This window comes from Megalops cyprinoides, chromosome 5, assembly GCF_013368585.1.
Source record: "Megalops cyprinoides isolate fMegCyp1 chromosome 5, fMegCyp1.pri, whole genome shotgun sequence".
Lineage (NCBI taxonomy): Eukaryota > Metazoa > Chordata > Actinopteri > Elopiformes > Megalopidae > Megalops > Megalops cyprinoides.
Window position 1 is genome coordinate 30058190 of NC_050587.1, and position 26572 is coordinate 30084761.

At 48.7% G+C, this 26572-nt stretch overlaps 1 long non-coding RNA gene across 1 annotated transcript in view; it reads left to right on the top strand.

Moving 5' to 3' along the window:
* Positions 1 to 586: 586 nt before the first annotated feature.
* The window catches only part of LOC118778346, a 37048-nt gene continuing 11062 nt past the window's right edge, over positions 587 to 26572 (top strand). The window contains exons 1-2 of the long non-coding RNA XR_005004984.1: positions 587 to 1253; positions 25433 to 25475. This is a non-coding gene — a long non-coding RNA (uncharacterized LOC118778346). The remainder of the gene's footprint in view (positions 1254 to 25432; positions 25476 to 26572) is intronic.

Sequence of the window (26572 nt, forward strand, 5' to 3'; positions counted from 1 at the left end):
TTAGTTTTAAACAGCCACGAAACTTTCCGTAAGTATTGCGTAGTAGAGTCTGGAAATTAAGGAGGCTACAGTTTACAATATAATAATGTAGAATGGTTCAACATCTATGGATCATAACCAAGTTATCATGTTGAATTTTGCTTTAGATCTCCCACGAATTGTTTGACTGAGTGGTGTAATTTAGTAGACGACCATACATTTCTACACAGGAAAACCAATGAAACCAATTTTACAGTGTACTGCTGTTGCGCGTCAGTTAAGAGCCAGAGCAGTTCTACCATTTCTAACGCTATTTCAGACACTACAGTAATCCGAGTGAGTCTATTTTATTTCATAATCGATTCAGACCTTTCCGTGGTCCAAGGGCGTCTGCAAATAGGAAACCCTTGCATGAAAAGACCCATGACGTATAATATTGCTCAGGATTAAGGAATGCTTCCGCACACTACCCCCGAGCGGAAATAAAACTACATTTTTAGGCTGCGATTTTTAAGTATGACCGATAGGCGGCGTGTTCTGTCCGGCCTGCGGTCATGCGAGGGAAAGCATGAGCAAGAACGTAAATGGGAAGGGAAGGAGGCATGAATGCACAGTGGCGAGCTGAGGCTTGCGAGACATCAGCAAGGCGAGAGCTAACCACTCGCTTCATTTTTAGGGACAAGAATCCTGGTACTTTTCCGCTGTAGCTGATTTCCTCCAGAATAAGAAAACAACCATTGATGAGAAACTGCTTATTTCCCGAGAGCTTTGGTGTGGTCTTTTATTTTTTTTTTACAGAAGGAGCTGTAGGCAGATCAATCTGTGAATCTGACAACATTTGAATGTTTGAAGAGGAGAACGGGCAACCCAACAGCTTCACGGTTTGAAGTCGGCAAGGGAAGCTGTCCAGCAAGACACTGTATCTTGCAAACAAGCTGTTAATACATAGACTAGCTAATGTTACGCAGCGTGACACCCCGCTGCTCCTCCTCTGATGCTCTTTGTGTCAGGCTCATGTACCTCTGCATATTTCTGTAAGAACCAGTTCAGCTGAAGCGGCGGAAGAAGAACCTGGACTGGTCATGATCAGTTGTTCTGCATAACTGTCGCCTGCTAGCTGGCTCTGTTTTGGCCGGTAAATGTCATCAGCTCGTTACCTGCACGTCTAGCTAGCTGGCTAAGTACATTCTGAATTTTGCACGCCGCGGCACTCGAGGATTACATACAGTCGGGGAACAAAATAGCTAATTTGCTAAGGGCAACTTCAACTTTGGGTGAGTACCTAGCCTCTGAAGCTAATGGCAGATTTACGCGCTACCTCTGGTTTAGGCGGATGATGTGATGAATAATGAACATGCCACGATGTTGCTAGGAAACGGGCTTGCATTTTGCAGAGGCGGTGGGCACTGCATACTTGGGGTCGTCATACAATTAGCTAATCAATTGGAATTGCGCTAACGTTATAATATGTGTCAGATTTTTAAGGTAATTGGCTAGCTAGCTAACTACAGGTACTGTCAGTGGTTAGCTAGTTAGCTAGCCCTCTATTTTTTCCGACCAATGGAGGTTCTCCAAAATGGAGCTGTCACTGGACAGATACGTGACAGTCAGTCATGTCTAGCTAGCTGGCTAACCACACTCCTAGCTAATCAGACCCCCGATGGAAATGCCACTATGTCAAACGTCTGTCATGTCATTAGCTAGCGCTTTCCTCGTGAGACGACTGTTTTGATCAACTGCAGCTCATAGCCAGCTGGCTAGCTAGCTACATTGCGCATCTCCATGGTTTTGTAACCGGCAAGCTAGCTGGATACCTCAGTATAACGCTGGAATTCCAAGGGACATTCAGAATTGCCTGCCACTGGCTGCTAAGACCATCTGAAAGGCAATTTGATTTGGCTGTCAATTAGCTAAATTACAGAGGCAGCTAGCTGGCTAGTCACAGAGCCAAATCTCTGTACAATAGCTAGCTGTGTGTGGTGTACTTTATTCTATGGGGCATTGTGCTGATATCTAAAAATAAACATTCAAGAATAAACACTGCTCTATTTTAATAGCTTCATTCTCTGTCTTAAATTATGAATAACAGGCAGCCGGAGGAACGCTTTGTCGTTCGAGAGTAGCCGAAAGTCTGGAAACTGCCTTGTTGCAACATGTTATTGCATTTGTGTTCTGTGTGTCACACAAATAGACATGATCATTTTTTATTATTGTATTTTCGTCCGCTCGCGCTCCTGCAGTATATCTGGTAGTGCAGTGTTTTCCAGCGAACGGCATCTGTGCATTACCAAATTACTTGCGGCTAGATTCTATAGAGGACCGGATAGGTGCTTTGGAAGGTAGGCTAACGTTTTGCTCCTCATGTTTCTGTAGTAGTTCTTCCGTGCATGCTTACTACTGTAAGAAGTTGCATGATTCATATTTTGTCCGTCAAGGCCTTTAATTTTGTAGCCGCTACAGTCAGTAACAGATGTGCAGAGGCCGGTGTTTTTCTGCTGGAGGCACATATGCCTCCGTCCTGTGATGTGATCGTGGCTTTTCCTTCAGTATGCATGCCTCTTGTGCAGGGGTTGAAACATTTGTAAAGGTATCTGTGCTGTCAAAAGCTTGCTGACCTCTCTCACTACGGGTGGTGCAGCTCCTGAAATGGCAGGCTACCAAGGAACCAAGCGATACAGCACGCACTGAGGTAGAGGCAGAACAAAAAGACCAGGGCAGCTTCCAGCTTCACCACTTCACTGCTCTGAAGAAGGACCCAGGAACGGAACAGGAAGAAAGCTGAAGCTCTGTGGCGTCGGGTGTTCTGACAGCGCTCCTGTGCTCTTTCCCTCTGCCAGCGTTTTATAACGATACTGCCTGGTCAGTCACAATGAACGCTTGTGATAATTTCAGACCTGCCTCCCAGTGAGGTTACAACCACAAGCGCCCGTGGCAGTTCAGTTTGAGGCAGATGCTTGAGGTTGTTTACAAGCATGGATGCCAAGCAGGCCAGAGGTCAGGTCATCACAAAATATTGTGAGTCAGTCAGAGAATTGCGTCTGCCTCCGTGTTGCATGGTCTCACCGAAAAAAAAACAAAAGACCAGCAAATTCATTCCAGTTTTCTGGTTGTGGCTGATGTTTTTGCTCAAAGTGGGCACAACCGTTGCCGTGTTCTGCATGGTCACACATTGACTTTGGAAGTGCTTTTGCAGAGATGCACATTAATCCGTGTGTGGTTCAAACTGATGGCGCTCAATGCTGATCATTTGGAGCTGTCTGATCGGACCACAGTCAGCCACTGTGATATTGGGTGTCTCCTGTTGTTTATTTGCCCTGTCTGGCACCCCAGGCTCTGCCTACAGACAGAGACAGTCCCAGTGGAAGGGTGTGCCTGATGCACTAGAATGGAAGCTGATCTAATGGAGGACTGAGCGTGTGGTTTTGGCATTCAGGCCATGTGAAAGAGTCTACCAGCCGAAGGCTGCGTCACTGTGGGACAGATTACACAATCCCAGAATGCCACTCACCCGGTGGCTCACCCACTCCCTTTAAATGGCCGCCTCAGAACCGACTCAATGTGCAGAGGATGAATCGGCTCGGTGAGATGGACTCGGTGGGGGGGGGGCAGAGCTGAATGCAGAGTTGGATGCGGTGCTGGGGATGGAATGCCGTAGCAAGTGGGAGAAAGGGGAGCAAAGCCACCCCGTCCCAAACTGCCTCGGGCCCTGCCGAGTCATGTGTGGCCCCGTGATGGCGATGTGGGGGGGGTGGGGGGTGGGTGGGTGCGGTGGTTTGTTCTATAAGAGCAGATGCTTCTGCTTCCGCACAGCGCAGCCCATGACTCATCTCATCGGTCTGTCGGGTGCTTATGGTAATTATTACCTGTCGATGGCAATGGCAGCTTCCTGGGAAAGCGTCGGGGCAGCTGCGCTCTCCTCCAGGGCAGAGACGCTCCCGCTGCTCCTGGAGGCCTCTGCGTGATCTGATCACCCCAGCAACTCCCTGCGTTCAGCCACCGCTGGAACCAAGGCTGCGGACAGACCTCACATTCACCCGCGCCTGTTTCAGATTTAGCTCAATTAGCATGTGGCGATGTTGCTCATGTTCTGGCTTGCGCCGGGATTCTGGTCTTACCGGTAGTGTTTTTTTTTTTTCTGCTTTCGAGATTACGAGGGGTTGCCTGTAACGTACAGGATGGGGGCAGTTGTTTTCCACCCAGTTTGTTCATCTGAAACTGAGGGCTGCCGGGCTGTTTGGTAGTTAAGGGACGGCCAGGGCGAACAGTGGACCAGTCAGAAATGTGCAGGCATCAATAAATAAACCTGCCCTCAAGTGAGGCTGTGTACAGAGTCCCGGCCTGGGGGTCTACGACCCCTGCAAAGCGCCACAGCGTGGCGTGAGGCGGCGGTCTCATTTTGTTTCTCATTTATGTTTTCTGTCTGAAAAAATCCCACTCTACAGACCCGAGAAAGCAGCCGACCGGGCCTAGACACGCCAAGGCCCTTCTGTGATAGTCGTGACTGAGGTGTAAGGGAGGCGGTGCATTCAGCGTGAACGTCCATCTCGGGACCGCGTGTGCCTTTTTTTGTGTCGTGTGGTAGGACGGCAGGGCTGAAAGCGAAACGAAAAGCCGCCCAGCACCAAATTACCATCCCCACTGATTCGGTTTGCCTGTAATTAGTCTTGCTATGAAGCAGGCGATGGCAGAAAGAATGAGTCACAGTATTGATTGCTCCCCCCCCCCGCCCCACATGGCAGGTTGTTAATGGCTGCGGCCCCGGCGGCTTGCAGACGCACGACCGGCCGACATCTCCGGCCACGTGACCTGTCGACGACATCAGCATCGCTTCCTAACAGCAGGGGGTGGAGGGCGGAGGCGTCTGAATGCCCCCGGGAGGCAGTGCGTCGTCATGATGCCGTTATTTATTTTTAGTGTGTAGTAAACACTGACATTCCTGTCCTCCAAACATGGCAACCTGCCGGCGGCTCTGCTGCAGGCTGCCCTTGGTGGCAAGCAGAAACGCTCAGAGGGCCTGCGTCACCAACGCCGGGCTGTTTCTAAAAACTCCCGCAGACCCCGCCTCTGTGTTTGTCATCTTGGCCATCGATAGGATGGGGTCGGGTGAATGTCTGACGCGTCTGCTGTTGTGCGCCAGTCGACTGATATGCACTCGCGAAAGCAGCCACCCCACCGCCCGCCCTACACACCTGAGAGAGGTGGTGGATGGAGGCCAGCGTTCATGAACGGACACGCTTTACAGTTAGAAAACACAGCCTGAGGCGAAACGGGTGCTTCTCCGTGTACACTATGCATCTGCGCAGGTTTGCAGTACATCTGCGTAGCAGATGCTCTTATCCACAGACACTGATAAAGCTTGCAGCTTTCGCATGTTATTCACCTATACAGCTGGATATTTACCGTAGCAGCGTGGGTTAATTACCTTGCCCCAGGGTACAACAGCAGTGACCCACTTGGGAATCAAATCGACAACCTTTGAGTTACGTGTCCTGCTCCTTAGTGCTAACACTGCTGCACCAAAAGTACTGTAATGCTTCTGGTAAAGGCACTGGAAATTCAGATAATATACAACCCTGTGAAAAAAAATACATGATACAAAAACTTATAGAATAAAATATGATACTTATTATACAATTATGTAATAACTTATTAAGTAATAATAAAATGTTAAATTATGATGATATAATGATACAATAACCTGTGTACGTTTTGGACTTTATTTTTCCGTATAGGCCTAATGCAGCCTCCTAAAGCAGCAGCTCTTGTGATAAGCCCCAGAGGTATTCCCTGGAATGTGTGACGGTGCTTGGGGTGTGACGTGCGAGGATCAGGCCGGGTGGGTGTGACACTCGTGCCTGAGGCCCTCTGGTGCTCTGGAAAGTGTGTGATGATGACTCTCCAGGAGGGCTGGAGATGAGTTATTAGTGCCGCCCCAATCTTGGTCAATGCCAGTTGACCCCTGAAAAAGCCACTTGTGCGGCGATTAGCTAATAACGGTGAGCTGGCGTCAGGAGTGGGAGAGTGGGGGGGCTGCGGGGGTGAGATTGCCCCTGTGACGAGGAGCCTCACTAACAGGTGATTACTGTGCCGGGAAACCAGCGAGAGTGTGCACGTGTGTGTGTGTGTGTGTGTGTGTGTGTGAGAGTGTGTGTGTCTGTGTAGGAGGTAGCATTGTGAGAGGCATCCTAATCAGGCCGACACCAGATGCACACAGACTACCAGGGTGAAGCTGGAGGGATGGAAGGAGGTCGTCATATGGAGATGAGGTGCTGCTTAGGAGCCAAAATGGCCGTTCTGCTGAATTGACCACCCGCAGCAGCCGTGTCACTGATGCTTATCAACAGGGCTCCCACCAGGAGATCCCACCCGCTGAGGCAAGCTCAGTGCTTTGCTTTCTGTCCTAACTTCCTCGCTCCACTCTCTGCCCCACTGAAGCACTGAACAGGAGATACCAGCTCTTCTTTTGTAGCATGTTTATGTGTGCATGTGTGTGTGTGTGCACATGTGCATGATTGTGTGTGTGGGTGTTTGTGTGTGAATGTGTTTGTGTGCATCTTTGTGTCTAGAGGTGTAGGTGTGTGTAGGGAGGGGAAAAAGATCGCGATGTGGTTTGTTATGCAGGGTTGTTGGGACAGCATTTCTGGAGTTCCTTGCTGCAGATTAAGGCGCAGTGAAGAGCTGAGCATGTCTTCAGATGGGGTGACTTCACACGATTCGGGCTTCGCTTCTCAAGGGCTCTTCACCCCTTCAAAATGTTCCCTCTGTGGTTCTAAACACCTGACAAGTACCACCAACCTCTACCCAGGTCCATTACATTTAAACTCTGAACCATGGAGGTGTTCAGTTGCTTAGCACTGTTGTATTTAATATGGTGGAATCGTTACAGGGTTCTCCCATTCTGAGAGCGGCATTGTCTCTTGCAGCAGTGTATTGCCTCATCTCCAGCCACGTCTCCGTCTGCGGCCGTGGTAACGGTCTCCACGGGGGGGTTTGAAACCTGTATGTCAGTGTTTGCTGGCAGCCAAGCTCCTCTGAAATGGGACTCTCTGAGATACTGCAGCACTCGGGACCAGATAATGATCTGACCTGGGGGGGAGAAGTCTCTTCGGCTGCGCTCTGAATGCTTCAGATACCTTCACCATCATGTGGCTTCTCACGCTCAGAGTGAGAGTGTCTGCAACCACTCTGCCTGTCACAAACTTGTTGAGTAATTGTGGTGACTCTTTTTCCCACTTAACATTAGAAGCGTGGCCTCTCTTGGATGCCACGGGTTTGGCGTTAGCTGTGTTTCTGCTGACTTGCTGAGCCGTGCAGCTCTTTAGATCCTCAGCGGCGGCTCATTCTGGTCCGTTTGTCTGTATATCAGCTCTGGTTCGAACCCGGGGAGCTCTTTGGAGGCGGAACAGCAGCAGCAGGCCCTACAGCTACCCCTCAATTATCAGACAGGCTCTGGGCTCCTTCCTGAGTTAGAGCTGTATACCGTGTCGAGGTAGCGCTTGCCTTGTGGTCAGCTCTAATTTGGGAGAGACGCTGAACAGTTTGAGGGCCTTGTTTACATTACACTACTCTTTTACAAATTTTTTTTTTACGTTACCCATTTATACAGCTAGATATTCACTAAGGCAATTCTGGGTTAAATACCTTGCCCAAGGGTACAGCAGGCAGTACTCCAGCGGGGAATCAAACTGGCAACCTTTTGGAATCCTGCTCCTTACCACTAAGCTACACTGCTGCCGCTGCTGCCCTCGTTTGAAATATGCCGTGCCTGTCTAGTGCACTGTACTGCATTTTGCCTTGTGTGTAATGCGTGCAGCTGTAGTCAGAGCTGGGCTGCAGGGGTGGGGTCATGGCCATGCAGCTGTGGCAGCGTGGGCAGCGCGGCCGTGAACTTTATTGATGGGGTTATGATTAAGGGCGGCACGAGATAACGCAGGCGCGAGATTCTCAAAATGGAACAGGCGCTCGAGCGTTAGCAGATCGGCTCGGTCGCCCCCGGCGAACGTCAGCGAAGCAGGTGAGCAAATTAAACATTCTTTTATCTGAGCTGCCCATTCAAACGAGCGCTCGCACTCAAAGACATGTGTCGGGCGCAGCGCTCCGCTTTAATGAGGAAGTGCTCCTGAGCCGCTGTCCGCGGGCGACGGAAAGTGGGCGGGTTTGATGGGGTTTGCGGAGCCATGGCAACGCTTCCATTCACCAGGCCGTCCCCGGCGCGCCCGTCAGCTGCGCCATCGACGCGAAGGCACAGCATGGAAATATTCTGATTAAACAGGAAAAACTGTAGCGCTGGGCAGGGCTCGCCATGCAAAGCTGGCATACCACACAAACCGCCGGCTCACTGAACGCGACATTGAGCCCTGCAGACAAACCATTAGCTCCAGCAGCAGCGCGCTGAGGTGCTGGCATATCTGTATTTCGCTAGCGTAGTGATTCACCAATAAGACCCTGCCCGCTCGGAGAATGCCCATCAAGCTTGTCAGTGCAGTGACTGCCAAGGACGTGTTGCTGAAGAGTCTTGTGCAAAGAGTCGTAGTGCTTGTAGGGTGAGGAGCAGTTGGCTTCTCTGAGCAGAGCCCGCTCTGTCATCAGTAACATGACACTAACGTTTTCAAGGCCTATATAGTAAATAAAGTAGGTTGAGGTGACTGTTTGTATGTCACTTGAATTGGTCTAGAATATTTTGTTGTGTTGTACAGGTGTGACTGCTAGCTAAACTCCACTGATTTTACAACCCCAAGGGTGCCACTGCGTACCACGTCCAGTTAGCCTGACATGGACACCACTTATTTCATTTTTTCATTGTTTGCTATCGGTAGTCTTAATGCTATCAGGTAGCATTAATGCAAGGCCTCCAGGGGGTTTCCTATGAGCTGGCTCCGTTAAGATGATTTTTATAGGGTTCTTGGTGAGGTCACCTCCAGGCCTTTCTGTAACCTGTGACATTTGGGCGTGACATTTAACATTTGAATGTCGTTTTGGCAAAATTGGTACACCTCCTTTCGCTGCCTTGTTTTTCTTCGGCCAAATGTACATAGGCCTACAGGAAGCAAATTTCCAGGGGACGGTGTCTCTCCGAGAGCCAGAGTCCGGCTTTCCAGTGGAGGAAAGAAGGCCTAACTGTTGTCACCGCATGGCTTCCTCTCTCCTTCTCGGCTTTTAACTGTTATCGGCCCCAGAATCCGTCAGCAGCGAGGGGTGTGGAAGTAGGACAGCGCTGATGGCACGGGGAACTGTGCGGTCTCTCGGCTCCGGGACCAGAGACTCCTGCCAAGCAGGCCGGGTTCTTCCTCAGCAAGACTGGGCACACAGTGCACTGCTGCCCTCAGTGTCAGAATGATGTGAGGGCAGCAAGATAACCACATACTACAGCTCCTGAACCCCTCCCAGTCCAGCCAGAAGGATAGCTCGCTTCACACTGAAAAACACACCGTAATGCATTGTGAGTATTGTGAATATGTGCCAGCAGTGTGGCATAATGGTAAGGAGCAGGGCCAAAAGGTCGCTGGTTCACTTCCCCGCTGGGGCACTGCTGTTGTACCCTTGGGCAAGGTACTTAACCCACACTTGCCTCAGCAAATAACCGGCTTTGTAAATGGATAAAACCGCTCTTTAAGTCACTCTGGATAAGAGCATCTGCTAAATGATAGTAGTGTACTACTATACTACAACAGCACATGTTTTCAGAAAGTGATGAGGGTGTGAGTTTCAGCGTTGGGGTATGATGTTTGCCAGTAAACCAGTAAAGGGCCCCCCTGTCGACCACAAAGGAAAGGGTATTGCAGCGTCTCCACTGTCCTTCCACTTTATCATTCAGCTCAACTCTGACTCATGGTGTTGTGCATGTCAGGAGAAAATGTATGCCAGCACCTGCCCAAACGGGGTTGGTGTATTTATGTACAGACCACAAAGCAGGGGGGTTGAATGGCTTAAACCTTCGCTACACTTCCCTTTAAGCATGCACGCTCTCTCACCATAATGTGAGAGTTGCTGACCAGTTGCTCATATGTCGTTACACTCCCCTGTGCTCGCCTCCGTCTCAGTCCGGGTTTTCCTGGGCTGTGTGTTTAAGCCGCCAGGCGAACATCAACCCGCTCACCCGGCAGACATTTGTATCTGTCCTTTATCTGAGGCTTCCAGGGCTCACTGCTTCCTGTTTCCTCCTTTCTCCCACGTCACGGCAGAATCTGCAGTGACCTGTCAGAGCTTCGGCGTTGGTCTGGGCCAGGGCCTGATGCAGCAGCGGCGGCGGCGGCATCCATTTCCTCTCCCGCCCTGAGAAACATGCCAATGAGGAGGAAGTGGCTGTGTGTTTTGCGGACAGGGCCTTTCACGGGCACGGCCTTTGCTGGCAAATTCTTGAACCCAAGGGACATCAGGGACTCCCCCCAGAGTCTACATCCTTGAGTGTTTGGTGGGGATCTTTCCTGACAAGTTGCTGTGGGAAACCGGCCCTGATCATCCGTCAGAAACCCTGTATGTGTGCCAGCATATGCGTATGACAGGGAGGCCAGGTGCTCTGTGAGCGGCTGGGGCAGGGAGGAGATCCACTCAGCTAGGGTACTGAAACTAGCCTCAGCCTCTGACGGGGAAGTGTTGGTTTCAGAGAAGGGTTTGATGTGCAGAGAAGGGTTTGATGTCAGACAGAAACCCGCGCCTTGCGCGCTGGATGTCATACTTGCATGCACAAAAATCTTTTCCCTACCACGCCATCCCTGCGGTGAGTTCATTTTAGCACGACTGCATTCGGGCCTTGTACTTTGAGCACCTTCACAGAAAGGCGCACAGAAGCACCGGGAGGCCCCTCCCACTCTGACTCTGCCACAGGTGCTTTGGAAGCTGCTTGTGATAAGACATCACTCTGCTGTGTCCTCAAGAGCAACCATGCCGTCTCGCCCCCCCCCCCTCCCCACTTTAGAGATCTGTTTGTATCTCAGAGAGAGACGCTTGTACAGGAAACAGTTAAGGCAGACTCACCGCACTGACAGTCACATACACACAGCTTCCTGTCAGATGCCACAGATGTTACGCTCTGTTTTGCTGCTTTCGTGACAGCTGCAGCAGGAGCAGCGAAGCGTTGTGACATTCGCGCGATCGCTGTGTGAGCTGAGCGTGCTGGATGTAATATGTCCACCTGTCCCATAGGTGGCTGCAGGCTCCCCTACATGTGTGTCTTTTCAGGGAAATGCACCTCTTTGGTCAGAGACACTATTATCAACAAGAGTGCGTAGAATATTAAAAATATTAAAAAATGAAACATTTTAAATTTGTATATGTTTAAATTCATTTATGTATTAATGTGGGTATACTAGTAATAACAACAGCAATATTACTACTACTATTACTACAACTGTTGGTGTGAGTACACTGTCTTAGGTTCTGCCTCACAGCTTATAACTGAATTTTGAACATGTGCAATAGAGTATAAACCAGTTCTTGATATATCAGATATATGTGTGCAGTATATCTTATAATACAGTTTTGTGCAGAGTGTACTTGGTCATTTGTTGTTCTATCAATCAACATTGATTTTTGTATGAATTAAAAAAAAAACATAAAGAAAATGCAATAAACAAAGAATGAAGTGTAATCATGGACAAGAAACCAATTGTTTGAGCCCAGTTAGAGAATGTCAGAAATGCAGAAGGATAGCAGAACTATTTTGGGTGGTGTAATCCAAAGCTCCCGCTCCGGGCACTAACGAAGAGTAGATGTGTAACTACCTAATTAACTAATAACCTAAATTTAATCAGGTGAAGGCAGACACGGCCTCCTATTGTGTGTTGAAACGTAACACAGTTGGAGCTCAATGTCCTGAGTGTAGAGATCTTTGACTTTGAAGGGTTAATCTGTTTAGGGAGGGTAAGGAGAGCCCTCGCAGTCACACACACGCGCACACACACACACACACACACACACACACACAGGTGCGCATGCACACCCTCGAGCAGACTCAAACGCGCGCACGCAAACCTGAATTACGAGTCCAGGCACGGAGATGGATACTCCCCACTGTCATCGCTGCTGAAGATTGAGCGCCGCGCATGAAAACAAGCAGAGATGCCCCGCCCCGGGTAGGCAGGAGTGCTTCCCGTGCGGCTCTGTGGAACGAGGCTCATGTGTCACTCACGGAGGGATATCCGCTGCATCTCTAATGCCGGCAGAGTCTGCGATGCCGTCTGCCCTCGTCACGACTCCCACAACACGGCAAACCATAAGTAGAGATTGGAGGATATGGGCGGCAGTGTAGCGTAGTGGTAAGGAAAAGCGCTTGTCTCCGAAAGGTTGCCGGTTCAGGTCCCCATGGGGCAGTGCTGGGGCAAGTACCCTTGTGCAAGGTACTTACAGTGCTGGCCAAAAGTATTGGCACCCCTGCAATTCTGTCAGATAATGCTCAATTTCTCCCAGAAAATGATTGCAATTACAAATGTTTTGGTAGTAATATCTTCATTTATTTTGCTTGCAATAAAAAAACACAAAAGAGAAAGAAAAAAAAGTCAAATCAAGTATCAATTTACACAAAACTCCAAAAATGGGCCGGACAAAAGTATTGGCACCCTTTGAAAAATCATGTGATGCTTCTCTAATTTGTGTAATTAACAGCACCTGTTACTTACCTGTGACACATAACAGGTGGTGGCAATCACTAAATCACACTTGCAGCCTGTTAAAATGGATTAAAGTTGACTCAACCTCTGTCCTGTGTCCTTGTGTGTACCACATTGAGTATGGAGAAAAAAAAGAAGACCAAAGAACTGTCTGAGGACTTGAGAAGCAAAATTGTGAGGAAGCATGGGCAATCTCAAGGCTACAAGTCCATCTCCAAAGACCTGAATGTTCCTGTGTCTACCGTGCGCAGTGTCATCAATAGGTTTAAAGCCCATGGCACTGTGGCTAACCTCCCTAGATGTGGACGGAAAAGAAAAATTGACGAGAGATTTCAACGAAAGATGCGGATGGTGGATAAAGAACCTCGACTAACATCCAGACAAGTTCAAGCTGTCCTGCAGTCCGAGGGTACAACAGTGTCAACCCGTACTATCCGTCGGTGTCTGAATGAAAAGGGACTCTATGGTAGGATACCCAGGAAGACTCCACTTCTGACCCAGAGACATAAAAAAGCCAGGCTGGAGTTTGCTAAAACTTACCTGAGAAAGCCAAAAACATTTTGGAAGAATGTTCTCTGGTCAGATGAGACAAAAGTAGAGCTTTTTGGGAAAAGGCATCAACATAGAGTTTACAGGAAAAAAAACGAGGCCTTCAAAGAAAAGAACACGGTCCCCACAGTCAAACATGGCGGAGGTTCCCTGATGTTTTGGGGTTGCTTTGCTGCCTCTGGCACTGGACTGCTTGACCGTGTGCATGGCATTATGAAGTCTGAAGACTACCAACAAATTTTGCAGCGTAATGTAGGGCCCAGTGTGAGAAAGCTGGGTCTCCCTCAGAGGTCATGGGTCTTCCAGCAGGACAATGACCCAAAGCACACTTCAAAAAGCACTAGAAAATGGTTTGAGGGAAAGCACTGGAGACTTCTAAAGTGGCCAGCAATGAGTCCAGACCTGAATCCCATAGAACACTTGTGGAGAGATCTGAAAATGGCAGTTTGGAGAAGGCACCCTTCAAATCTCAGGGAGCTGGAGCAGTTTGCCAAAGAAGAATGGTCTAAAATTCCAGCAGAGCATTGTAAGAAACTCATTGATGGATACCGGAAGCGGTTGTTCGCAGTTATTTTGTCCAAAGGTTGTGCTACCAAGTATTAGGCTGAGGGTGCCAATACTTTTGTCCGGTCCATTTTTGGAGTTTTGTGTAAAATGATAATTGATTTAATTTTTTTTTTCATTGTCTTTTGTGTTTTTTCATTGCAAGCAAAATAAATGAAGATATTACTACCAAAACATTTGTAATTGCAATCATTTTCTGGGAGAAATTGAGCATTATCTGACAGAATTGCAGGGGTGCCAATACTTTTGGCCAGCACTGTAACCCAGAACTGCCTCAGTAAATATCCAGCTGTAAATGTTGATAACGTGTAAAAATTGTAACGTATGTAAGTCACTCAGGATAAGAGCTTCTGCTGAATGACAGTAATGAAATGTGGAATTTTTGTGAGCTGGCAAGGCATTGTACGTGTGCAGATGCAAAAATGTAAAATTATGACAGGGGCTCTCATGTGGTTCATAAACAATCGCACGTGTGCTTAAGGCCAAACGATCTTACTAATGAAGAGACTAAACGGCTCCAGCATTAGAATTGTTTCCATGTCCTGCCAGTGCTGCCCCCTGGGGGCTGGAAGTCGCGTCCTGCACCTCGATGAGGCCGTGTTTTTGGTGACAAGCTTTCCCGCTCATGGCATGACTGTGTAACTGAGCCGCTCTGTTGCCATCTCACCTCAATCAGCAGAGCCCCATCAATAAGTGATCAGGGCGTATGCATGTCTGCAGAGGGGTGTAATGGCCTTGGATCCCCTCACGTTCCTCGACTGCCTTGGAAACGCTCCTGGCGTGCGGGTCCGTACGGCTTTTAAAGGTGGAATTACAGCCCGGCAAAGGCTTATCCAGTATCAGAGCGGAAGAAGAGCGGGATAAAGGCCAGTCACCCTGTCAGCTACAGGAAGTCCTCCCTACCCTGTCCCCTCTCCTAGCGTTCCTCCTTCTTTCAGCGTTGGGTCAGGCCCTGCACAGCTGCCTGCATATTCCCTCAGAGCAGCGGCTCTTTCTGGAAGCAGTCACTAGCAGCCGGCCAATCAGCTTAATTACGTTTGAAATACGTCTGCTTGAATTGAAGTGGATGTTGATGCAAAAAAAGAGACGCTCTGGTTGCTGTCTTTCACTGCCTCTGAGGAGAGGTATGGAGCAGGTGCAGTGTGCATTCCCACCAGGCTAAGGACCTGTGGAGCTGTGTTCAGCTGGGTGGGTCCGATTTGCAACGTGATCTGGCTCTAATGTTCTCACTTTTTCAAGGTTGCACGCTGCTGCCCTCGGGGTTCTCTCCCACAAACCTCCCTTTTTGTCACTGCAAACAAAGAAAAGCAACGCGGAAGAAAGCAAACTCATTGCAGGCTTTTCATTGAACAACACGCTAGCGTGCAGTGTGTCAACAGCTGTTCTCAGCCTCAGGCTGTATGTTGCAGACAAAAATAAGCCACACCATTTACCTGCAGTCATGCACTGCCAGGAGCAGGTGAATGTCCGCATTCAATTACAATGAGCCCATTTTAACAATTACCTAACAGCCACCTGTATCCACTTTAAACACTTTGAGAGAGGTCTCTTTTGAAACTAACAATAGTTTACCAGAAAATATCCAGAATATTCTAATCTTATATATATCCAGAGAATATTCTAATCTTTATATATGACAGACAAAGGCAAGCCTTATTTATAACCAGCAGCTCTTAAACTTGCCGTGAGTCATCCTCCAAATCCATCCTTCAGTGGACTTAAAGGTTAACTCCTGAGGTTCCCGTATATCATTAGCTGTTGGATTTACACCGTTTTCACTTTACCAGAGACGCAGTGCTATTCATACCTCAGAGTAACTCTCAGATTATGTAAATTAAAGTAAATCATTTTTAGGTACCACGTCATCTACAGGGCATCACTGCACAACAGCAAAAAATAAAAACAAGAAATGTCTTTCAGACACTTTCTCTTCCTAAAATTCAGATCTAAGCTTGCAAACCTGTGCTATGTAACCACATACAGTGAAATCACCCATGGGTTTGCTGGAGATTGTAAATGCGTAACTGCGGAATTGAATGAACGTCCACTGTAGGCAGGTGTGCCGCACACGCCGAATAGGTCACAATCTCGCAGTGAAGCGGTAGCCTGAAAGTAAGAATAGTAAGAAACTCGGTTCAAGAAAAGCGCATCATTTCGACTTCAGATGCAGTGTGTTGGCAGGTTAGAAACTGGGGGTTGAGAACACCCTGAGTGATGAGCAACAGTGTGCTGTCACAGCGCGTACCCGTGGCACAGAGGCGTGGTTCTCTTTAAGTATGGCACATTCCTTCCTTTCTGCACTTCTTTTCTCCATTTATCCTAACGCTTCACTTTGCTTGCTGGTTATGTCATCTTATCGTCTGCCTCCAAACACATCGCAAACTGATATGATGACGCAGTGCCTGTGTAGGTGCCAGTCATTTGAGTGTGTTAAAGTCATTTGTGAATGGTGAATTCGAAAATTTTTAATGTGATTCTTTTGATGCTCAGTTGCAAAACTCAAGAGTGGAGGCCTATTGTGTGTAGTAGTGTGCAGAACAGTAGGTCTGTTGGCGCTTGTGATTTCTGTATGTGCTGTGTTTGTGTGTCTGTGCACGCTTGTGTTCTCTTTGTACTGTGTGTGTGTATGTTTGTGCGTGTGTGTGCGTGTGTTGTGTGTGCTTAGGTGTGCCTGTGCTGTGTGTGTGTGTACATGTGGTCTGTGTGTGGGGCTCATTATTGTCGTTATGCACATTTACTTGTCTGTGTGTGTGTGTGTGTGTGTGTGTGTTTGTGTATGCTGAGTGTGTGTGTGTATGTGTGTTCTGTGTGTGTATTGTGTGTATGTGTGCTGTGTGTATGTTTAATGTGTGTGTGTGAGCTGTGTGTGTGTGTGCTTTGTGTGTGTATGTGTAATGTGTGTGTGTGTGTGTGTGTGTGTGTGTGTGTGTGGTATGCCGGCTCGCTCCCTCCTCATCCCAGCTGTTTCAGCTGCTTCCCTCCCTTGGTGGGCTCTGACTCATCGCAATCATGTAAAATAAAAGCGACAGCGCTGCTTCTTGTCACTTTCGCTGCGCTCCTCGTTCTTTCCGCCTGCTGCCGGAGCCCGGCTCAAAGGCTAAAAATAGCACGCCTTTTTGTCAGGTTTTTTTTTTTTTTTACCCCATTTCTTTTTTTTTTCCTTGAGTGTGGGCTGTCAGAAATCTCCTCAGATTATTGCCTGTTCCAGGGAGCGCTTGCGGTGTCAGGGAGCGGACCACTTGTGTGATTGCCCCATTCACTGTTTAGAAATCAGAGGCTGTCACATTTAAAATTCTGCCGAGGTGAAGGCGTGATGTGTTTCTCGGCCTGTGTCGCGCTTCCTGGCTGGATTCAGTGTGAGACGCAGAGAGCGGTCAGGGCCGCCGAGACCTCTGAGACCAGCGGGGGCCCAGTGCTCACTGTGACGCTCACGGAAAGTTACAGATCTCATTTCCCAGCCTGGCGTTAGTCCTCCCGGGTCATCCATCACCGCCCCCCCCGTCGCCCCCATCAGTCACCAGAGCACGCTCGGTGCGTCTGCGGCAGATCTGTACAGGCCAGCGGCAAAAAAACTGCTCAGAAATCCAGAAAACGCCAAGAGCCGTCTCCCTGCAATCTCTGGCCTTTTCATTGGTTTGGGCAATGATCATTCCTATCTGGGCTATTAGGTGGAGGAAGAGAAACAGGCCTCCCTGTACCAGGCCGGGGCAGAAGTGAGAGTGTTTCGCGGGAACCGCGACGGAACAGATCGCAATTGTTCATGCTGGCTGGAGATCAGCTCATCAAGGCAGAAGAGATTAAAACCTAATTGCCACCTTTCCAAAAATACATTTTATGTGGGGCATCGGAAGGGCTGTCTAATTGCAGCCCTTGTCCTTGCACGGTGAGCGAAGCTTCAAAACCTCATGAAACATTGACAATTGTTTACCCTCGGCCTCTTGAAATAGCCCGGCCGCTGACACCCAACACCGGAGAGGAGCGTCTGTTTTTACTTAAGGGCCCGTGGCGCTCGTGACAGCCGCACTCGGCTTTTTTGGTTTGCCTGTGCAGCGGCGCGTGGGCGACGCTCTTGCTCACAATGGAAAGGCGGCATTATTAATGAATGCAATCAGGAAATGGGCAGTTGTTCTTAATAGATGCTTAATCTTTGTAACAAATCGGCCCCCAGGGAACCGAGGAGGGCCGTGTCACTGCTGGCTCTGAGGGCCCCGCGTGTCACCGCTGCCGCGGGAGGGTGGCCGTATATCTCCGGGCCCTGTGGCTTGGAGCCCGTCCAGGAGCTAATGGTATTGGGCTTCAGTATGGTACCGGGCTTCCTTTTGTTGCCGCAACACTGCCCTGCTAGCTTGATTACAGATCGAGCCGCGGATGGAACAGGAATGGACGTCGCACCCGCCCGGCTTGACCTCTCCATCATCTGAAATTCAGGATGCGGAGGCGTTTGCCCTGTGGTGCAACTTCCCCTCTGCAGAGCCCCAGCGAAGCAGTTTTGTCTGAGCCCCGTGCGAACACAGCAAAATCTTAATGGGAAAGGCATTTCTATCCATGCCATCAGTGTCATTCCCCGCCAAATCTCAGGAGTGGCGGACCAGCCAGGAGAGCTCTTATGGGTCATCAAGTGAATATGAATATGACAGTAGAAGTTTGCAATCCAGCAGGTTTTTGCTTTCCTGAAGAGTATTAGATAAGATATGGTAAGAGATGAAAGCTGTATTGTCATTGCTCAGGACAACAAAATTACAGAGTTCATCATCGTCAGAATTAAAGAATTAGATTTTTCAATTTAATGAATCAGGATGAGCTTGTGTCTGGACAAACACAGATGGACCATGCATTCAGGGCAGGGATGAGGAGCCCTACTGTACACTCCATATCAAACTATACACAAGTCCCCTGCTTGATCAAACTTCAGGCCTGCGAACAAGATTGTCTGCATTCAGCAGTGTTCAAGAAGTGTAAAGGCTGCTTTTCCCAGTCCAATTACATTGACATATCTCTTGTGCTTTTGCCCACGGGGGCTCCAGAAAGCCTCATAGGTATTCAAGGTGCGTCATTTGCAAACTGCTGCTGTGCTTCTGGGATTCATTTCCTGGGGCAATTTGCAGAGTATTTCAGTCCACTGCATTAGGAGGCTGGACTGTCACCCCACACAGTCATGTCTTTCCCTATACTACAACTATAACTATATCCTAACTGACGACCTCTTGTGCCGTCATCGGAGTACTTGGGACTGGATGAGGTAAAAATGAAAGGAATGCATCCGTTGGTATGTATGAAGGTATTTGCGAGCGGAGGGGCTCTGTTCGGGCTAGTAGTGCTCATGTCACTGAAAGATGTTTTATTACCTGCACCTCCAGCACCAGGCAGTGCAGTTCCCAGACTCTTTCATTCTCTGCAGCTGTGAGAGGTGAGACGCCGACAGGGAGCTGGAACTGGTTCTTCCTCTGAATAAAGCACAGTGTGCTCTAGCAGAAGCATCACGTGGGGAAGCTCTCTCAGCCAGCTGTACTGTGACTGGCTGGCCGTGGTTACCCGCTAGGAAGCACAGTGAATCGATGTCCCTCCACCCGTGTTGATGTTGATGACAAGAAAGGGTGGGGTGATTTTGGTGTATTTCGCTTGCAGAGGATTACCGCTGGGTGTGGAGGCCGTGGTGTGGCTGAGTGGATTAACCTTTCGGAGGGGAACTCGTAGCCCGCCCAGGGACGCAGCTGCGTTTCTGCCATCGGGGGATGCAACACACCCCCGTAAGTGGCTGTCATTTCAGAACGGCAGAGCCATCAGGGTGAGCTGCAGGAAAGGATGCACTACCAGAAACAGGACCTACGAGCCATCGCTGTGACCGCTCTACAGGATCCAGACACTGGGGACCACGGATCCACCTCTGTTCCTTTAAGTGTTTTCATTCTCAGCGTTAATGCCATGGCTTCCCACACAGTGCTCTCAAAAAAAACAGAGAAGTGAGAGTCTTGAAAATGGCCTTTTATGGTTGACTGGGAGATGGTTTGTGGCCCTGAGGACCCTGTTCCTCTCTTGGTTGGCCAGTGCTGCACGGAACACACACACACACCCCTAGCTGCGGTAGCATCACCCACAGAAACAAAGCTTCCTGATCTGCTGCGGCCAACCCGTGTCCCGGGTTTCAAATAGAATGTACCATTAGCAAAAATTGTGGAATGGAATGAGAACGAGTGTGGTGCTGCCTCACCAACTCCAGCTCAATGAGGTGGCAACCAAGAAAATGTGCTGCCCTCCTTAGGTTTCAGCAATGCCCCGAGGCCTTTATAACTAAAAAGTCCAAAAGCCTAAGCTTTCTTGCTATGAGAGGTTTTAGTAATAAACTCTGTTTTATGCCTCAGAAAGCCCCTGTGTGTTGCTGAGCTGCTGCTGGGCTGTGGAGCCTAGCTGAGCCCGTGATGTTTGGCATGGGGGCTGATTTCTCTCCAGATGCTGTTTTTTTTTTTTACTTTACGCAGCATCACCCCATGGCACATGAGCAGAGTTACGGTGGCAAGTTGGTAATGCTGTTTCAAGCACACTACCACATGCCCATCATTCTTGGACATCATCACTTGCTGCAGCTTTCTGCCACCTTACTCGGTTCAAAAATATTTGCAAAAAAAAGAAACACATTATAAGAATAAAGTCAATACTAGCAGTTTTTCTTGCCATCCCTCACAGGCATTACAGTATATGAAAGGTAAACACAAACCCATAGTTCTGTGTTGACTTTTGTTTTGTCTGCAGACATTCACATTTTTATGCTTTTTCCCCTTTATGCAACCCTGTTTTTAGATACATCCACACACGAAGGTGGCTGTTTTTTATACTACAAGTTCCATGGTGCACCACAGTGAAGTGGGCGCTCATTGTAGGCTACTTCATCGACCTCTCTGACGTCATCTGAGCAACTTGCAGGTACCCAGTGAATTGCAGGTTGCTGAGAGTGGTGTAACAAAGGAAGCCTGGTTCACATATCCACACTCCTCCCCAGTGGAGTGAAGCCAGCGCTCCCTGTGGGCTCCCGGTCATTGTCAGTTGTTTTAACCACAAACATTCACATCAACATTTCACTCTTTCTCAGTTTACAGAGGCAAATTTCCCAGAAATTCAATGGAGCAATAATCCTAGAAAGTACAAAGGTCATTTAATAAGAATCTGTTGGCAGAGTTATCGCATTTTGTCAGTTTGGTATTGTTTTTCAGGAAAATCAGCCGTCACCCTTTTCCAAACATCAAAACATGTGCTCTGATTTTTTTCCATGACCACGGTGCCCTCTGGGAGCGTATTCATTAGTCACCCTCTGTACTTACACACAGACAGACATACTCCTGCATGCTGCTATAGACAGGGCAGCCCACATACCTTTCAGAGGTCAGTGGGTCAGCAGCTGTGAAGCACTGCGTGACCTTTGATATGATGAAAGTGAAGAAGCTGCCCTTTCTCAAGAGGGTCACCGGCCCTCTGTTTCTCCCAGATCACTCTTTCTCCAGTGGAAGACAGAAAGACCAGCAGCCACAGCTAGTGCTCCAGTCATGCCATTTACCATTTGGAACTTCATTCTTTACCATCCCTCTCCTCCAGTCCTGATCCCCTTCTACCTCAGCTGTGTTTAGTGATCTGACACAAAATGGCTGCCATGCCCCTCCCAGGTGGGCCTTACACATTGGTCGTGGTTGAGGTCAAGTCACACCTCCACTTCACTGTAAAGCACTTGAAATCCTTGAGATAAAGGACAGAGGCACTACCTAAATGTTTATTTATTATCATTTCTCATGAGATTGGGAATTGAACTGTTAAATAAGTGTTGGGTAATCTTGATTTTTTGACAGTAAGTGAGTTCAGTATGAGACTCTGCTATATGCAGTAGAATTTCCTGTTTGTCCTCGTTACACAGCAGCTCATAGGGGCTGATCACACACCTCAGAGCCACACTCAAATGACTATGCTGTTGGCGTGTTTCATAGGGGTGTTCTGTAAGTGTTGCTTTTCTTCAAGGCATGAGGAAATAGGCTTTTTTTAAGTAAACGTTTTCAAGTAAACTGTGTCCTTCGATAGTGTCTGGGAGGTACACTAATGTGATAGTGTCAGACCTAATGCCGTGGGCCAGAATCTGTGGAATTATGGGAGGGGACAGGTTCGTTAACATCGGTAGGACTCTGTGGATGGTTCCCTTAGTGAAATGGCAGCAGCTAATGTTTGGAGACAGAGGGATGAGCAAAACAGTCACAGTCATCTAGGTGCTGTGTCAAAAAGGAGAGAAGGCAATTTTGGCTTCTTGTTTTTTCTTCCTATGGACAAACATTTCACACATTCTCAAAGACATCCCCCTGCATCCCCTCAATAGCTCATATCTCATATCTAACAAATCACCAACAGTAGATACTTCAGTAATCCTGAATTTACATAAAAAATACCCTTCGGGGTCACGCTTGGAATTTTTGTATGCAGAAGGAGGGGTGGGCTTGTATTTGCATGTAAAAAGGAGATGTGTAGTGTAATGCTGGGTGTGGTGTCACATTACAAGAGTTGTTCTTCTGCTTTTACCACCTCTGCACAGATCGTGGTCTGGTCCCGTGGCTGTGTATGTAGCGTAATTTTGCTGTTCCACTGAATCAGCAACACGCAAGCTTGATGTGTTTTATTCTCAGCTGTTTTCAGTCTGAGAAAATGTAGACACAGAGCGCAAGACTGTGCTGGAATTAGTATTTTGTCTGGAGTGCGCCCTGAGCGGAAAGTCTGTTCATTTGGAACACAGAGCTGGCTGTAGCAGCATTGTTATCGGCTGCATAGGCAGCTTAGCATCCTGTGAACATACACTAGCTTGTCAAGAGGACACAAGAAATGTTTTTAGAGGTGTGGAATTTGAGCTTCACACAGAAGAAAAAACAAGCCTGGTATTTTTCCACACATCCAAGGCTCACCTTATGTTTATCTGCACAAACTGCATTGTAAGTCTAAAGAACCCATCCATTTTTATAACAGTTATTACGACTTGGTTACATCAGTCCTATTACTTATACTGATGAGCTTTTGCTTGCGCTGGAATCAATATTTTGTGGCAAATCTGTTCACTTGAAAAATATGCATACTGGTAACAGCATTCAAAGCAGCTGCGTAGACAGTCTGTTGTCACCCAGAGAGGTGCAACAGATTGGTGGTGGTTGAGGTGAGTAACCTCTCCGCTCCCACTCCCACCACTGTAGCACGCTTTGAGACCAATGAAAGGCTCTGTGAAATCCCATTCATCTTCGTCGTCTTCGTCATCACCATCATCATCATGTTGTGTTTTAAGGCCTGAAAAGATACTATAAAAAATTAGGTGGGGATTTGTAAGTTTTTCTTGACACATCATTTCACACATGGTTGGATTAAAAACATGTTTTATTAAGGCGATTTGCTGGTAGTGCATATTTTTGCACGATTTTACATATTTAAAGAGGACGATGTATCCACCATCTTTTCCTCTCGCCGGTTGATTTGTCTGTGACAGATAGCTGTCTGGCACGTGCAGTGACTCCAGTAGAAGGTCTCTCTCTCTCTCTCTCTCTCTCTCTCTCCCTCTCTCTCTCATTGTCTTCGCTCTGAGGAAAGCTTGTTTCTGTCTCTGTGTGACTCACTTCCACCTGTACAGGGCTGATTCTGCTCTGCTTTAGCCGAGCAGGAGAAGAGCGCGCGTTACAGAGAGGCGTCTTAAATGAGTCAGTTGTTTCCTGGCATCACATCACAGCTTCCGAGTCCTAACAAGCCCCCCGGTTTGTTCTCGTTCCCTGCAAGTTGCCGTGGGTATGTTCAGTGTGTCTGCCTATGGACATTTGAGCTCCAGCTATGGCACAGACTGGCCCAGTGTTAAGCATCTGTGGGGGTTCTGCCTGTTCTGTCCAAATGACCGCCCCACTGGCTCTTTTGCTGATCAGGCTGCATAAGCAAGTTGCAAAGGAGATCTGGGTCCCCAGACAGACACTTTTTTGCGTTGTCCCAATTGCCAAAGCGACGGACACACTTTTGTTACCTCATCACGGAAGCCGCTGCCATCACTTTGGTGTTCCTTACTCTGGAGTGCAGAAAGGAGCTCTTTAACAGCACTGAGCGGTGGCACTTGGAGAGGCACACGGCTGCCGATTATCTGAGCTCAAATCCCCGGGGGTGGGGTGTGTGTGTGAGGAGGGGGGGTGTGCTGATTTATTACTATAATTTAAAAACGAACAAGTACAGAGGCGCGCTGCCGTCAGCCTCCCGCTCTATAAATAAACTGCCTTTCCTCATCACCCGCACGTCACAAGCTTGTTTTCTCCCCCCCGCCCCCACCACCTCATTTATACGTGTCCTATTCAATATCGGCTGCTGATTTCAGAATTCTGAAGTCCCAGTTTCTCCTGAGGCGGGGAGAGTGGGACTCCAGAATTTAGGTTTCGAAGGCTGTTGAGAAGACATGGGGAGTACTCCAGGCCTGTCCCGGGCCCCGGAGGCGTGGCCGCACGGAAGCAGCACCTCGGGAAGGAGCCGAGGGTTTATCCTAGAAGGCACAGTTGCGTGGCTGCTGTTCAGGTCAGGGACTAAGAGTCGCTGTTTTCACATTTAGCTGCTGTTTGTCCAGCAGTCAGTCAGACTAGGTGGGGGGTGTTTGGGAGTGAGGGGGGGGGGGGGGGGGGGGGTTGCTGCTCTTATAAGAACATCAGCATTTTGTGATAGAGGCTTGAGGATTTTGGGAGAGCACGGCACTCTGAAGGTGTAGGCAATGGAACTCGGCGGACAAGCCTTTTGGTTTCCAACAGGAGCGCGCGAATGTGACTCAGGTTTGCCTATTTTTGGCTGCGACTTGAGGAAGCAGCCCTAGAAACAGCGGTGTCCCTCAGTTGCTCACTGACTCACTGACTCACTCACCCACTGACTGACTGACTCACTCTCTTAGTGGTTCCCTGGGCAAAGGGAGCCGCTCAATAGGAAGTGAAAAAGGCCAGTGAAAGGTTGCAGCCATTGAACAGTGCCCCGCTCATTGTCAACATCCCACTGCCTAGGCAGCGAAAGGTCATAGCTGAAGCTGAATGGAACGACAAGGAGAGAGGTTAAAGCCGGCTCGGAGGAGACAGCCGAGCTCGAGGAGAGCACTCATGACGTCACGCTTTCCATTTCCACGCAGGCAGAGGGCTTGAAAACTGTGCAGCTGCTGACGTGTCACAGGTTACATTTACCCGCACCAGCTCATCATTTTATACCTCAGAGTCATGCAAATCATGTGAGGAGTGTGCTGTTTCTTTGTTAACGCACTAATGGCGGTCTTCGTCAGTATTTTCTGTTTGCAGTGATTAATTAAAAAACACAGTCTATATCTATGGGCGACTTTATACACTAATACTGAACACCTGAATACATCAACGTTAGCAAACACAATCCCGGATGCTATGCAAAGGCTTACAAAAGCAGGGTGTGGGGCACTGTGTTTTGGAAATTTTCCATTACAAAATCCGCTCCTACTCATCAGTAGGGAAATCAGCTGTCATAGAAAGCATTAAAGATGTGGCAGCAGAAGAGGGCAGAATCAATTCATGCGAGAATTCAAATGAAGAGGATTTGAATGTAGCGGGGTGACCATTTTGCCCCCCACGGGAGGTGCTGCTTTGTTTGTGCCTGTCGGTGCCTGTGTGTTCTGGTGTCGAATGTAACCTGTGACGTGCTGCTCTGAGTCGTTATTTGCTTGTGCGCTGTGCATTTATTTGTGTGCTGTTCCCTTGCAGGCGCCGGGCACATTCTGGAAGGCGTGGCCGCTGGCAATGCAATGTGAGTACTCCGTCTCTGTCATCTTTACGTCCGTGTTTGCGTTCTCAGGGTGCCCACGCAGTGAGAGGAAACCAGTGGGCAGGAATGCTGGCCTCAAGGCATTCTTTCACAGCCCTGTCCAGTCGTGAAACCTGATGGTATGCCAGACATTTGTAGACCAAATGTGTGTTTTTCACAGGTTCGTAAGAGACACAAGAGGGTATTTTGTGATTATCAGTTTGTATGTTTATTTATTTATACGTTTATATGTTTATAAATGTTTTATGGCTTATGATACATGACTTCTCAGACAGTTTCTAGAGTGTCTTGCCACATTGTTGGAAGGTACTAAGTATCTGATGTTGCAGAGTAGTGTGGAGGGGTGTGGAGCGGTTTGGAGGTAAAGAGTTACGGGGTCTGAGAAGCAGGAAGTGTTCGACACTTCTGTGACACTTCCATGAGGGGAGAGTTGAGCTACAGCAGGTAGCGAAGCACCCTGGGGATCCCCTTTGCCCTGGCTACCCCCACCCAGAGCGGAGGCTAGACGTTATACAAGGGCCTGGGCCAGCCCAGGGGACTTGGAAATCAGTTCAATCAGCGGGCTCGTTTAAAAAGCTCGCCAGTGATGCTGTCACCGACACCTGCTGATGACCTGATAAGGCCTGGCAGACGAGTGAACCGCCGGCCGCGGCCAGGGAAACGCTGAGAGGCCTTTCACTGCGGCGTGACGCACCGCCCCGCCGTCTTCAGAGAGGGGAAACCCTGGCTGGGGCTGAAGACTTTCCCTCAGCCGTCTCCTTCCTCTTCCCTGTCCTCACCTGTTGGCAGCAGGTCCCGTGTCACGTGCGCCCGGTGTGGTTTTGGCAGCCTGGTGTGTGTGCGCGTGAGGGCGTCGTGGGGTGTGTCACTGATGAAACGATCCTCGGGCGGAGGCGTCAACACTGCACCTTTTGTCACGAGAATAAATGCAGCTGTCAGGAGCCACGCAGAACACATGGTGTGATGCAGCATTGCTCGGGGCGTTCGGACACATGGCCACAATTCAGCTTGCTGTTCAGAAAAACAAAAAAGCAAAACAATAAACATGAGCACCCAAGAACAATGCTTACAGTGAAGTA